The sequence below is a fragment of the Ambystoma mexicanum genome, chromosome 5q (genome assembly GCF_040938575.1).
Source record: "Ambystoma mexicanum isolate Mex_15411 chromosome 5q, UKY_AmexF1_1, whole genome shotgun sequence".
Lineage (NCBI taxonomy): Eukaryota > Metazoa > Chordata > Amphibia > Caudata > Ambystomatidae > Ambystoma > Ambystoma mexicanum.
In genome coordinates, this window is record NC_090933.1 from 7449277 (window position 1) to 7463648 (window position 14372).

Below are 14372 nucleotides of genomic sequence, written 5' to 3' on the forward strand. Positions count from 1 at the left end.
CTCCAAACAGTTGTTATATCAAAAATAGATACACATTTATTTTAAGGCCTTTAAAATAATGACCGTAGCGAGAAAATCACAATATCACAATATTAAACCAACACATACCATATCAACACAATATATATACAAATACACAGTCGCAAGCGTTTAAAGCACGAAATATGTAGTCCACCTGCCAGGGAAGGAAAACAGGCAGTGCGATACCGCTTTAGACTCAGTTCGCCTTCAGAGGCACCTAACTAGATGGAAGTCCGAACCCTGCGAAGAGTGGAGCCTTGTGCTCAAAGTACCTGCCACGCCGGTGCCAACGGGCAAAAGGGGAAGCTCTTCGGAGGAAGTCAGGCAGTTCGGGTTAGTGCACAGCAGAAGGAGAACAGGTTCCGTAACTCAAGCGCAGCCTCCACAGCGGGCAGAAGCAGAGCGCGAGTACGGCCAAAAGGGTGCTGTTTTTACACAGCAGGGAAAAGCAATGGGATACTGCAGGAGGGCGACCAGATCCTAGCTAAACTACTCACCGGTCCCCGAAGCAAGCAGACCCAGGCTTCTCCACGTTAGTTTCAGCAGCTGGCAGGTTCAGAAGAGCAGGGAACGCCTCGTAGTCGTGTAGAGCAAAAAGACGTCCCAATCGACGAAACCAGCACAGTTTTGTTGCCGCAGCAGGACAACGGAGCGGCCGTGTGTATTCAAGCCAAATGTACACTCCTCCCTTCAGACTTGGGAACGCCAAGCGTACGAAGCGTGGGAGAGTGACAAGGACTCGAAATACAACACAACCTGGCGGCAGTTACAGAGCAGGACTCCCTTGTAAGCTGGTCAGTCAACTGGATGGCCCAGAGACACTTCCGAAGGCTTACTTGGCAGGAGAGGATGAAGTCGCCGGGAATAGCTGTTCCTGCTATTCCAAAGGTCGAAGCACCAGTACAGGCCTTCTGGTTCGATCCAAGGAGGAAAGGGTTTCACAGGACGACAGCAGTGCAAAGGAGGATTCCTTCAGCGGGTCACCAGCGATTCCTCGGTCCAGCCTCTTGGTTGCAGGATACTTGGCTCCTGTATTCCTTCGTTCGTGAGAACTCAGGAGATCGACATGGTAGTGGTGTTTCCAGCTCCCTCTTATCCACGGTTCCCTTCGCGCCAAAACGGAGGGGAGCCAATGGGAGATCCGCTCATCAACACACATACCATACGTGGACCAATCACGGACCACGGTGGTCCCAGGCATTCACACCACCCTAGACTCTCTGGCACCCAGGATGTGTATTGGGACCAGACATCCCAGCCCACACCCTGGAGGCACACAAACGACATGTAGAAGCCCGCGAAAGCAACCACGTTTCGCGGGAAAGTACATGCCCAAATAAGGAAGGCCCCGGGTCGCCCGACCTGGGGAAGGTGAAGGGAGCAAGACGGTCAGTGGACAGGACAAAGGAGCCTCGTGGTCTGGCCATTTTGGGAGCCAGGCCACCATTTTGGGTTCAGTGCGAAAAACGTGCTCAGAACGCCAAAAGGAGCTCAAAATAAACAAAACGATCGCTGCCACCATTCCAGTCCCTGAATGACCTGCACCGATCAAAATACCACCCTAAAAGAGTATCTAGGGCCTGTAGAAGGCTAGAGACCCAAGAGAGCTGTAACTTAGCTTACAGTGCCCTCTTGTGTCATGTTGCACTAAAGCCGCAACATGATAAAAGAAACTACGGGAAACAGCGTTCCCCGGTACTGACTGTCTTAAGGGCATGTCAGTTTCCCCGTAAGAAAGGAGCGAAAGCCCAGAGAAGTGCGGCAGAAGGCTGTACTTCTCTGGCAAAGTCAAGAACAAGGTTAAAAACAATAGCAAAAAGTTTAGGGGTTTGCCACATGGAAGGAAAATTCCCTACAATTATGAAATCTTTCCTAACACTCGCCCCTCCCAGACTATGGACAGGGGGAACTAATCCACCCCTGGATGAGTCTCTTGTTCAGGTCGGTTAAACATTCTGGACAACCCATCAGCATTGCTATGTTGGACACCTGGCCTATGCTCAATAGTGAAGTCGAAGCCTTGTAGACTTATGGACCACCTAAGCAACTTTGGATTCTCCCCCTTCATGTTCATTAGCCACTTTAACGGCTTATGGTCAGTCTGCACAGTGAAGTGGGTCCCATAGAGGTAGGGCCTCAGCTTCCTTAGGGCCCACACAACAGAGAAACATTCTTTCTCTACCGTGGACCATCTGAGCTCTCTGTCCTTAAGCTGGCGACTAATAAAACCGATAGGGTGTTCCTTACCCTTCTCATCTACTTGTGATAGTACAGCTCCTATCCCAGTGTCAGAGGCATCCGTCTGCACGATAAAAGGTCTTTGATAATCAGGGGCCCTTAGCACAGGGGCCTGGCACAAGGAGTCTTTTAAGCCATTGAAGGCCTTCTCACACTCGTCGGTCCAAGTTACCTTCTTGGGTTTCTTCGGAGTTGTGAGGGCAGTCAGAGGAGCAGCTATGGTGCCATAGTCTGCCACAAAAGTGCGGTAAAACCCCGTGAGTCCTAAGAAGGCTCTCACTTGGGTTTGCGTAGTGGGGGTAGGCCAGTCTTGTACTGCTTGTACCTGACTGAGTAGAGGCTGTCTCCTCCCTCCACCTACTTCATGTCCAAGGTAAACCACTGAGCCTTGTCCATTTTGGTGAGGGGCCACTCGGACACCCTCAAAAGAGCTTTCTGAAGGACTGCTTTTGAACAGGTCGGGGAGAGGTTCAGACTCCTCTTCCTCAACGTCTGAAGCCAATAGCAGTGCTGCGATTTCGCCGCTTGGGACGAAAGCCTTCAGCCTATTCACGTGAAACACTTTTGGAGCCTGTCCAGGCCTTCCAAGGTCCACTGAATAGTTAGCCTCACCCAGGGGCTCCACCACTGGGTAAGGGCCTGACCATTTGTCCTGTAAAGCTCGAGGCCTTATGGGATTCCTGATCAGGACTTGCTGACCTAGTGTAAAGTTGATGAGGGAAGCTTTCTGGTCGTACCAATGTTTCACCAGCGCTTGCCCTGCCTTCAATTTATCACTAGTCAAACCCATCAGAAGTACCATCCGTTTTCTGAGCCCTAGCACATAATCAACTACGTTGGTAGTAACAGGGGGAGTGGGCATCTCCCATCCCTCTTTGACGATGGCTAAGGGTCCCCGTACGGGATGACCGAACAGAAGTTCGAAGGGGCTGAAGCCAACACCCTCCTGTGGTACCTCTCGGTAGGCAAACAGTAAGCATGAAACAAGAAGATCCCATTTTCTTCTCTGAGGCTCCTCCAGAGCCCCAATCATGCTCGTTAACGTCCTGTTGAAACGCCCCCCCAGACCATCGGTCTGGGGGCGGTATGCTGAAGAGAACCTGTAGGTGACCCCACATTCTTTCCACATAGCCTGCCTATACTTCGACATAAAGTTGCTGCCATGATCCGACACAACTTCTTTAGGGAAGCCAACCCTAGTAAATCTGCCGAGTAAAGCTTCTGCAACTGGCTTGGCAGTTACAGTTGTAAATGGGACGGCCTCAAGATACCTGGTTGCATGGTCGACCAGCACCAGGATAAACCTATTGCCTGAGGATGTTTGCGGGTCAAGGGGACCAACCATGTCGATCCCTACCCTTTCAAATGGTACCCCCACAACTGGGAGCGGTACCAACGGAGCTTGGATTGTCGCGCCAACCTTACCAGACAACTGGCAGGAGGCACAACTCCTGCAGTGACTTTCTACTTGCACCCCCATCTTGGGCCAGTAGAAGTGCATGGATAACCTTTGCTTGGTCCTCTTCATACCAAGGTGACCAGCAAGGGGAACTTCATGCGCCAACTGCAGGAGGAAGGGCCTAACAGCAAGGGGAACCACCAACCTCCTATGGTCTCCTTCTGTAGACTCTGTGGGCTCACTATACAGGAGTCCACCTTCCCAATAAATCCTATGCTTCCCAGGAGGTTCACCCTCAAGCTGGGAGCAGGCCTGTCTCCTTAGGCCTTCCAGAGATGGGCACTCACGTTGGCCTTTACTGAATTCGTCCCTATCAGGACCTCCTTCAACTAACAAGTCTTTTAGTTCAGGATGATCGTTGGGGTCGAATACTTCAGGCATCGCCACCTCCTCGTCAGGCCCGGGCGATTGACCAACTTCCTCCACCGCAGTGGTAGGCGAGCTCGGGGGAATATTCTCTTTCCCTCGTCTTGACTTGTAGACTCCTTTCGCCTTGGGTTTCCCCTTTGGCTGGGGCGGCGTATTGGACTTGGCCAATGCTGCCCGTGCTTGAGACCGTGTGTAGGGTCTTTCGGCAGTGTCTCCTACGAGCCCTAAAGCTCTGAGATCATTACCCAACAAGACCTTTCCCGGGACGTTTCTCTGAATGCTCACTGGAATCCTGACTGCTGTACCATTTAAAGTAAGATTTACAGGGATCACGGGAAACATACGGAGGGGGCCGTCAGCCAACTTAGTGGGCATCAGAGTAGCTCTGGCAACTTCCTCTGAGTCTACCAAGGTAGAATCCACTACAGTGCGACTGCACCCACTATCCCTAAGAGCTGGAGTATCCACTCCATTGATCAGCACACTGTCTTTAAAGTAGTGCTTGGTATTATCCGGAATCCTAGCATAAGCCTCTGCGACTTTAGGCTCCCAGGAACCCAGGGACACTAAAACTACCTCAGCCTCTATTCCGCTGGGAAATGAGTCTGAGGAGAAGGATGCTCCTGTAATCTCTTCTTCCTCGTAGGAGGAGAAGGCCAGATTAGCGGAGTGGACCCCCAAAGGTCTAACCTTACAACGGGGATCCCCCTTCACATGGTGAGTTGCTCCACAAGAAAAACAAGCCCCATTGGGTCTGTTTACGTAGGGAGGCTTATTGTAACCAGAGTTCTGTTTCGGAGGCGGACCTCCACTACCCTGTGAGTTCTCTTGTGTCTTACCCTTATTTTTCTTTTTGTGGCCCTTATGGGAAGAAGATTTAGCAGATTCCCCACCCTCCATATCTTTGGACTTTTTCCCTTCCTCCTGCTTACCAGGATGAGTTTTGTCCTTATGGGACACTCGATGTGACACCCATAAGTCTGCTGCAATGGCCAGCTTATTAGGATCTATCTCCTTCGAATCGGCCAAATGCTGCTTAAGCTCCGGGGAAGAAGAACCAAAAATGTGTTCCAGCATGACAAGATTTATCATGCCTTCGAAGGTAGAAACCTTATAACCTTCGACCCAGCCAGTTAAGTTTTTCAAGGATTCAGCGACATAAGATACCCAAGTACCACCTTCCTTTTTCTTATACTCTCGAAAACGCTTTAAATATTGGGCCGGAGTCTTCCCAAACTTTAAAATGAGAGTTTGCTTTAACATTGCGAAATCAGCTCGCTCAGCCTTCGACATTTCCATAATGGCACTACAGCCAGAATGGGGCAGTCTACTGAGCAGCCACGCAATCTTATCAGCATTGTCAACTTCTTGAACTTCGCATGCATACTCAAACGCATTCAGCCAGTCCATAATGTCATTCCTTTCTTCATACACACTGAGCAGATCTTTTGGAAACCGTGGATGAGAGGAAGCCCCAGACCCATGTCCAGGACCCTTGGATCCATTTGCAACCTGAAGCTTGGCCAGTTCCAACTGGTGATCCCTGTCTTTTTGTTTTTCTGCCTGTTCGATTTTTAGTTTGGCTATGCTGAATTCAAGCTCCTGCTGCCTAAACCGCAGCTCTTGCTTCTTGAATTCAAGCATAGCCTCCCCATCAGCACTGGCAGAGGAAACATTAGACATCTCGTCCTCCCTGTCCTCGTGGTCGCGGTGGATCAGTGCGGCGGCAGAACCGTCGGTTCTACCAGTGAGAGCAGCCCCACCACCTTCCGCACTGTCCTCAGAAGTTATAGCGTCAAGCTGCGCTTCTTGCCACGCCACGATTCTTTGGATCATTTCCAATTTTGTGCCTTGAGAGGAAACACCTCTCTCCGCACACATCTTTTTCAGTGTTTCTGATTTAGAAGCATTCAAAGTTAACAAGGTACTTGTTTCCATACTGTTTGATAGGACTATGGCCTTTTTAAAGTTATATTACAACAATTCACTACGTGTACTGTTTGGAATAACCTGAAATGCCTTAGTTCGAGCGCAACACTGGATACCCTCAGTCGTATCCCACCGCTGTACACCAATTTGTTAAGACGGATTTCTGAACTCTGTCCTGGTGGCGCAGAAGTTCAGAAGGCCAACCTAATTACTTGGAACAGGGTAACCTCTGGACAAGCCAGACCAATCAAGGTAGCGATCGCGGCGGTCAAGACTAGGTCTCAAGAGGGGTGAGGGTGACTGAAAGCCCGCAGTGAGCACACAAAGCAAGAGCGCTGACAAACTACTCCAAACAGTTGTTATATCAAAAATAGATACACATTTATTTTAAGGCCTTTAAAATAATGACCGTAGCGAAAAAATCACAATATCACAATATTAAACCAACACATACCATATCAACACAATATATATACAAATACACAGTCGCAAGCGTTTAAAGCACGAAATATGTAGTCCACCTGCCAGGGAAGGAAAACAGGCAGTGCGATACCGCTTTAGACTCAGTTCGCCTTCAGAGGCACCTAACTAGATGGAAGTCCGAGCCCTGCGAAGAGTGGAGCCTGGTGCTCAAAGTACCTGCCACGCCGGTGCCAACGGGCAAAAGGGGAAGCTCTTCGGAGGAAGTCAGGCAGTTCGGGTTAGTGCACAGCAGAAGGAGAACAGGTTCCGTAACTCAAGCGCAGCCTCCACAGCGGGCAGAAGCAGAGCGCGAGTACGGCCAAAAGGGTGCTGTTTTTACACAGCAGGGAAAAGCAATGGGATACTGCAGGAGGGCGACCAGATCCTAGCTAAACTACTCACCGGTCCCCGAAGCAAGCAGACCCAGGCTTCTCCACGTTAGTTTCAGCAGCTGGCAGGTTCAGAAGAGCAGGGAAAGCCTCGTAGTCGTGTAGAGCAAAAAGACGTCCCAATCGACGAAACCAGCACAGTTTTGTTGCCGCAGCAGGACAACGGAGCGGCCGTGTGTATTCAAGCCAAATGTACACTCCTCCCTTCAGACTTGGGAACGCCAAGCGTACGAAGCGTGGGAGAGTGACAAGGACTCGAAATACAACACAACCTGGCGGCAGTTACAGAGCAGGACTCCCTTGTAAGCTGGTCAGTCAACTGGATGGCCCAGAGACACTTCCGAAGGCTTACTTGGCAGGAGAGGATGAAGTCGCCGGGAATAGCTGTTCCTGCTATTCCAAAGGTCGAAGCACCAGTACAGGCCTTCTGGTTCGATCCAAGGAGGAAAGGGTTTCACAGGACGACAGCAGTGCAAAGGAGGATTCCTTCAGCGGGTCACCAGCGATTCCTCGGTCCAGCCTCTTGGTTGCAGGATACTTGGATCCTGTATTCCTTCGTTCGTGAGAACTCAGGAGATCGACATGGTAGTGGTGTTTCCAGCTCCCTCTTATCCACGGTTCCCTTCGCGCCAAAACGGAGGGGAGCCAATGGGAGATCCGCTCATCAACACACATACCATACGTGGACCAATCACAGACCACGGTGGTCCCAGGCATTCACACCACCCTAGACTCTCTGGCACCCAGGATGTGTATTGGGACCAGACATCCCAGCCCACACCCTGGAGGCACACAAACGACATGTAGAAGCCCGCGAAAGCAACCACGTTTCGCGGGAAAGTACATGCCCAAATAAGGAAGGCCCCGGGTCGCCCGACCTGGGGAAGGTGAAGGGAGCAAGACGGTCAGTGGACAGGACAAAGGAGCCTCGTGGTCTGGCCATTTTGGGAGCCAGGCCACCATTTTGGGTTCAGTGCGAAAAAAGTGCTCAGAACGCCAAAAGGAGCTCAAAATAAACAAAACGATCGCTGCCACCATTCCAGTCCCTGAATGACCTGCACCGATCAAAATACCATCCTAAAAGAGTATCTAGGGCCTGTAGAAGGCTAGAGACCCAAGAGAGCTGTAACTTAGCTTACAGTGCCCTCTTGTGTCATGTTGCACTAAAGCCGCAACATGATAAAAGAAACTACGGGAAACAGCGTTCCCCGGTACTGACTGTCTTAAGGGCATGTCAGTTTCCCCGTAAGAAAGGAGCGAAAGCCCAGAGAAGTGCGGCAGAAGGCTGTACTTCTCTGGCAAAGTCAAGAACAAGGTTAAAAACAATAGCAAAAAGTTTAGGGGTTTGCCACATGGAAGGAAAATTCCCTACAATTATGAAATCTTTCCTAACATAGAAGCATTGGGATATCACATCTCATGCTATCGGAAGGGTATCAGGATTGGATTTGGAAGGAGTTGGATATCCCATCTCATGCTATAGGAAGGGTCTCAGGTTGGAATAGAAGGAGTTGGATATCACATCTCATGTTATAGGAAGGGTCTCAGGATTGGAATGGGAAGGACTTGGATATCACATCTCATGCTGTAGGAAGGGTCTCAGGTTTGGAAAAGGAAGGAGTTGGATATCACATTTCATGTTAGAGGTAGGATCTCAGGTTTGGTATTAGAGGCATTGAGATATCACATCTCATGCTATCAGAAGGGTATCAGGATTGGAATGGGAAGGAGTTGGATATCACATCTCATGCTAAAGGGAGGGTCTCAGGTTTGGAATGGGAAGGATTTGGATATCACATCTCATGTTATAGGAAGGACCTTAGGTTTGGTATTAGAAGCATTGAGATATCACATCTCATGCTATAGGAAGGGTCTCGGGATTGGAATGGGAAGGAGTTGGATATCACATCTCATGTTATAGGAAGGATCTCAGGTTTGGTATTAGAAGCATTGAGATATCACATCTCATGCTATAGGAAGGGTCTCAGGATTGGAATGGGAAGGAGTTGGATATCACATCTCATGCTATGGGAAGGGTCTCAGGTTTGGTATAAGCATTGAAATATCACATCTCTGCTATCGGAAGGGTCTCAGGATTGGAATGGGAGGAGCTGGATATCACATCTCATTCTATGGGAAGGGTCTCAGGTTTGGTATAAGCATTGAAATATCACATCTCTGCTATCGGAAGGGTCTCAGGATTGGAATGGGAGGAGCTGGATATCACATCTCATGCTAAAGGAAGGGTCTCAGGTTTGGAAGGGGAAGGAGTTGGATATCACATCTCATGCTAAAGGGAGGGTCTCAGGTTTGGAATGGGAAGGATTTGGATATCACATCTCATGTTATAGGAAGGACCTTAGGTTTGGTATTAGAAGCATTGAGATATCACATCTCTGCTATCGGAAGGGTCTCAGGATTGGAATGGGAAAGATTTGGATATCATAATTCATGTTATAGGAAGGGTCTCAGGTTTGGTATTAGAAGCATTGAGATATCACATCTCATGCTATAGGAAGGGTCTCAGGATTGGAATGGGAAGGACTTGGATATCACATCTCATGTTATAGGAAGGGTCTCAGGTTTGGTATTAGAAGCATTGAGATATCACATCTCATGCTATAGGAAGGGTCTCAGGAATGGAATGGGAAGGACTTGGATATCACATCTCATGATAAAGGAAGGGTCTAAGGTTTGGAAGGGGAAGGATTTGGATATCACATCTCATGTTATTGGACCGGTCTCAGGTTTGGTATTAGAAGCATTGAGATATCAAGTCTCATGGTATAGGACGGGAGTTTGATATCACATCTCATGCCATGGTATGGGTCTCAGGTTTTGTAGAAGCATTGGTATATCACATCTCATGCTATCGGAAGGGTATCAGGATTGGATTTGGAAGGAGTTGGATATCCCATCTCATGCTATAGGAAGGGTCTCAGGTTGGAATAGAAGGAGTTGGATATCACATCTCATGTTATAGGAAGGGTCTCAGGATTGGAATGGGAAGGACTTGGATATCACATCTCATGCTGTAGGAAGGGTCTCAGGTTTGGAAAAGGAAGGAGTTGGATATCACATTTCATGTTAGAGGTAGGATCTCAGGTTTGGTATTAGAGGCATTGAGATATCAGATCTCATGCTATCAGAAGGGTATCAGGATTGGAATGGGAAGGAGTTGGATATCACATCTCATGCTAAAGGGAGGGTCTCAGGTTTGGAATGGGAAGGATTTGGATATCACATCTCATGTTATAGGAAGGACCTTAGGTTTGGTATTAGAAGCATTGAGATATCACATCTCATGCTATAGGAAGGGTCTCGGGATTGGAATGGGAAGGAGTTGGATATCACATCTCATGTTATAGGAAGGATCTCAGGTTTGGTATTAGAAGCATTGAGATATCACATCTCATGCTATAGGAAGGGTCTCAGGATTGGAATGGGAAGGAGTTGGATATCACATCTCATGCTATGGGAAGGGTCTCAGGTTTGGTATAAGCATTGAAATATCACATCTCTGCTATCGGAAGGGTCTCAGGATTGGAATGGGAGGAGCTATATATCACATCTCATGCTAAAGGAAGGGTCTCAGGTTTGGAAGGGGAAGGATTTGGATATCACATCTCATGTTATAGGACGGGTCTCAGGTTTGGTATTAGAAGCATTGTGATATCACATCTCATGCTATAGGATGTGTCTCAGGATTGGAATGGGAAGGAGTTGGATATCACATCTCATGCTATAGGAAGGGTTTCAGGTTTGGTAGACTCATTGAGATATCACATCTCATGCTATAGGAAGAGTCTCAGGTTTGGGAAGGGAAGGATTTGGATTTCACATCTCATGTTATAGGATGGTTCTCATGTTTGGTTTTTGAAGCATTGAGATATCACATCTCATGCTATCGGAAGGGTCTCAGGTTTGGAATGGGAAGGAGTTGGATATCACATCTCATGTTATAGGAAGGGTCTCAGGTTTGGAATGGGAAGGAGTTGGATATGACATCTCTTGTTATAGGGAGGGTCTCAGGATTTGAATGGTAAGGAGTTGGATATCACATCTCATGCTATAGGAAGGGTCTCAGGTTGGAATGGGAAGGAGTTGGATATCACATCTCATGTTATATACAGGAAGGGTCTCAGGATTGGAATGGGAAGGATTTGGATATCACATCTCTTGCTATAGGAAGGGTCTCAGGTTTTTTATTAGAAACATTGAGATATCACATCTCATGCTATAGGAAGGGTTTTAGGATTGGAATGGGAAGTATTTGGATATCACATCTCATGCTAAAGGAAGGGTCTCAGGTTTGGAAGGGGAAGGATTTGGATATCACATCTCATCCAATAGGAAGGGTCTCAGGTTTGGAATGGGAAGGAATTGGATATCACATCTCATGTTATAGGAAGGGTCTCAGGTTTTTTATTAGAAACATTGAGATATCACATCTCATGTTATAGGACGGTTCCCAGGTTTGGTATTAGAAGCATTGAGATATCACATCTCATGGTATAGGAAGGGTCTCAGGGTTGGAATGGGAAGGAGTTGGATATCACATCTCATCCAATAGGAAGGGTCTCAGGTTTGGAATGGGAAGGAATTGGATATCACATCTCATGTTATAGGAAGGATCTCAGGTTTGGTATTAGAAGCATTGAGATATCACATCTCATGCTATAGGAAGGGTCTCAGGATTGGAATGTGAAGGATTTGGATATCACATCTCATGCTAAAGGAAGGGTCTCAGGTTTGGTAGAAGCATTGAGATATCACATCTCATGCTATAGGAAGGGTCTCAGGATTTGAATGGCAAGGAGTTGGATATCACATCTCATGCCATAGGAAGGGTCTCAGGTTTGGTAGAAGCATTGAGATATCACATCTCTGCTATCGGAAGGTTCTCAGGATTGGATTGGGAAGGAGTTGGATATCCCTTCCCATGCTATAGGAAGTGTCTCAGGTTGGAATGGGAAGGAGTTGAATATCACATCTCATGTTATAGGAAGGGTCTCAGGATTGGAATGGGAAGGATTTGGATATCACATCTCTTGCTATAGGAAGGGTCTCAGGATTGGAATGGGAAGGATTTGGATATCACATCTCATGTCATAGGAAGGATCTCAGGTTTGGTATTAGAAGCATTGATATATCACATCTCATGCTATAGGAATGGTCTCAGGATTGGAATGGGTAGGAGTTGGATATTACATTCTTGCTATAGTAAGGGTCTCATGTTTGGAATGGGAAGGAGTTGGATATCACATATGTTAAGACGGATTTCTGAACTCTGTCCTGGTGGCGCAGAAGTTCAGAAGGCCAACCTAATTACTTGGAACAGGGTAACCTCTGGACAAGCCAGACCAATCAAGGTAGCGATCGCGGCGGTCAAGACTAGGTCTCAAGAGGGGTGAGGGTGACTGAAAGCCCGCAATGAGCACACAAAGCAAGAGCGCTTACAAACTACTCCAAACAGTTGTTATATCAAAAATAGATACACATTTATTTTAAGGCCTTTAAAACAATGACCGTAGCGAGAAAATCACAATATCACAATATTAAACCAACACATACCATATCAACACAATATATATACAAATACACAGTCGCAAGCGTTTAAAGCACGAAATATGTAGTCCACCTGAAAGGAAAGGAAAACAGGCTGTGCGATAACGCTTTAGACTCAGTTCGCCTTCAGAGGCACCTAACTAGATGGAAGTCCGAGCCCTGCGAAGAGTGGAGCCTTGTGCTCAAAGTACCTGCCACGCCGGTGCCAACGGGCAAAAGGGGAAGCTCTTCGTAGGAAGTCAGGCAGTTCGGGTTAGTGCACAGCAGAAGGAGAACAGGTTCCGCAACTCAAGCGCAGCCTCCACAGCGGGCAGAAGCAGAGCGCGAGTACGGCCAAAAGGGTGCTGTTTTTACACAGCAGGGAAAAGCAATGGGATACTGCAGGAGGGCGACCAGATCCTAGCTAAACTACTCACCGGTCCCCGAAGCAAGCAGACCCAGGCTTCTCCACGTTAGTTTCAGCAGCTGGCAGGTTCAGAAGAGCAGGGAACGCCTCGTAGTCGTGTAGAGCAAAAAGACGTCCCAATCGACGAAACCAGCACAGTTTTGTTGCCGCAGCAGGACAACGGAGCGGCCGTGTGTATTCAAGCCAAATGTACACTCCTCCCTTCAGACCTGGGGACGCCAAGCGTACGAAGCGTGGGAGAGTGACAAGGACTCGAAATACAACACAACCTGGCGGCAGTTGCAGAGCAGGACTCCCTTGTAAGCTGGTCAGTCAACTGGATGGCCCAGAGACACTTCCGAAGGCTTACTTGGCAGGAGATGATGAAGTCGCCGGGAATAGCTGTTCCTGCTATTCCAAAGGTCGAAGCACCAGTACAGGCCTTCTGGTTCGATCCAAGGAGGAAAGGGTTTCACAGGACGACAGCAGTGCAAAGGAGGATTCCTTCAGCGGGTCACCAGCGATTCCTCGGTCCAGCCTCTTGGTTGCAGGATACTTGGCTCCTGTATTCCTTCGTTCGTGAGAACCCAGGAGATCGACATGGTAGTGGTGTTTCCAGCTCCCTCTTATCCATGGTTCCCTTCGCGCCAAAACGGAGGGGAGCCAATGGGAGATCCGCTCATCAACACACATACCATACGTGGACCAATCACGGACCACGGTGGTCCCAGGCATTCACACCACCCTAGACTCTCTGGCACCCAGGATGTGTATTGGGACCAGACATCCCAGCCCACACCCTGGAGGCACACAAACGACATGTAGAAGCCCGCGAAAGCAACCACGTTTCGCGGGAAAGTACATGCCCAAATAAGGAAGGCCCCGGGTCGCCCGACCTGGGGAAGGTGAAGGGAGCAAGACGGTCAGTGGACAGGACAAAGGAGCCTCGTGGACTGGCCATTTTGGGAGCCAGGCCACCATTTTGGGTTCAGTGCGAAAAACGTGCTCAGAACGCCAAAAGGAGCTCAAAATAAACAAAACGATCGCTGCCACCATTCCAGTCCCTGAATGACTTGCACCGATCAAAATACCATCCTAAAAGAGTATCTAGGGCCTGTAGAAGGCTAGAGACCCAAGAGAGCTGTAACTTAGCTTACAGTGCCCTCTTGTGTCATGCTGCACTAAAGCCGCAACACGATAAAAGAAACTACGGGAAACAGCGTTCCCTGGTACTGACTGTTTTAAGGGCATGTCAGTTTCCCCGTAAGAAAAGGAGCGAAAGCCCAGAGAAGTGCGGCAGAAGGCTGTACTTCTCTGGCAAAGTCAAGAACAAGGTTAAAAACAATAGCAAAAAGTTTAGGGGTTGCCACATGGAAGGAAAATTACTTACAATTACGAAATCTTTCCTAACAACATATGCTATAGGAAGTGTCTCAGGTTTGGAACGGGAAGGAGTTGGATATCACATCTCATGTTATAGGAAGGGTCTCAGGTTTGGTATAAGCATTGAGATATCACATCTCTGCTATCAGGAGTGGCTCAGGATTGGAAT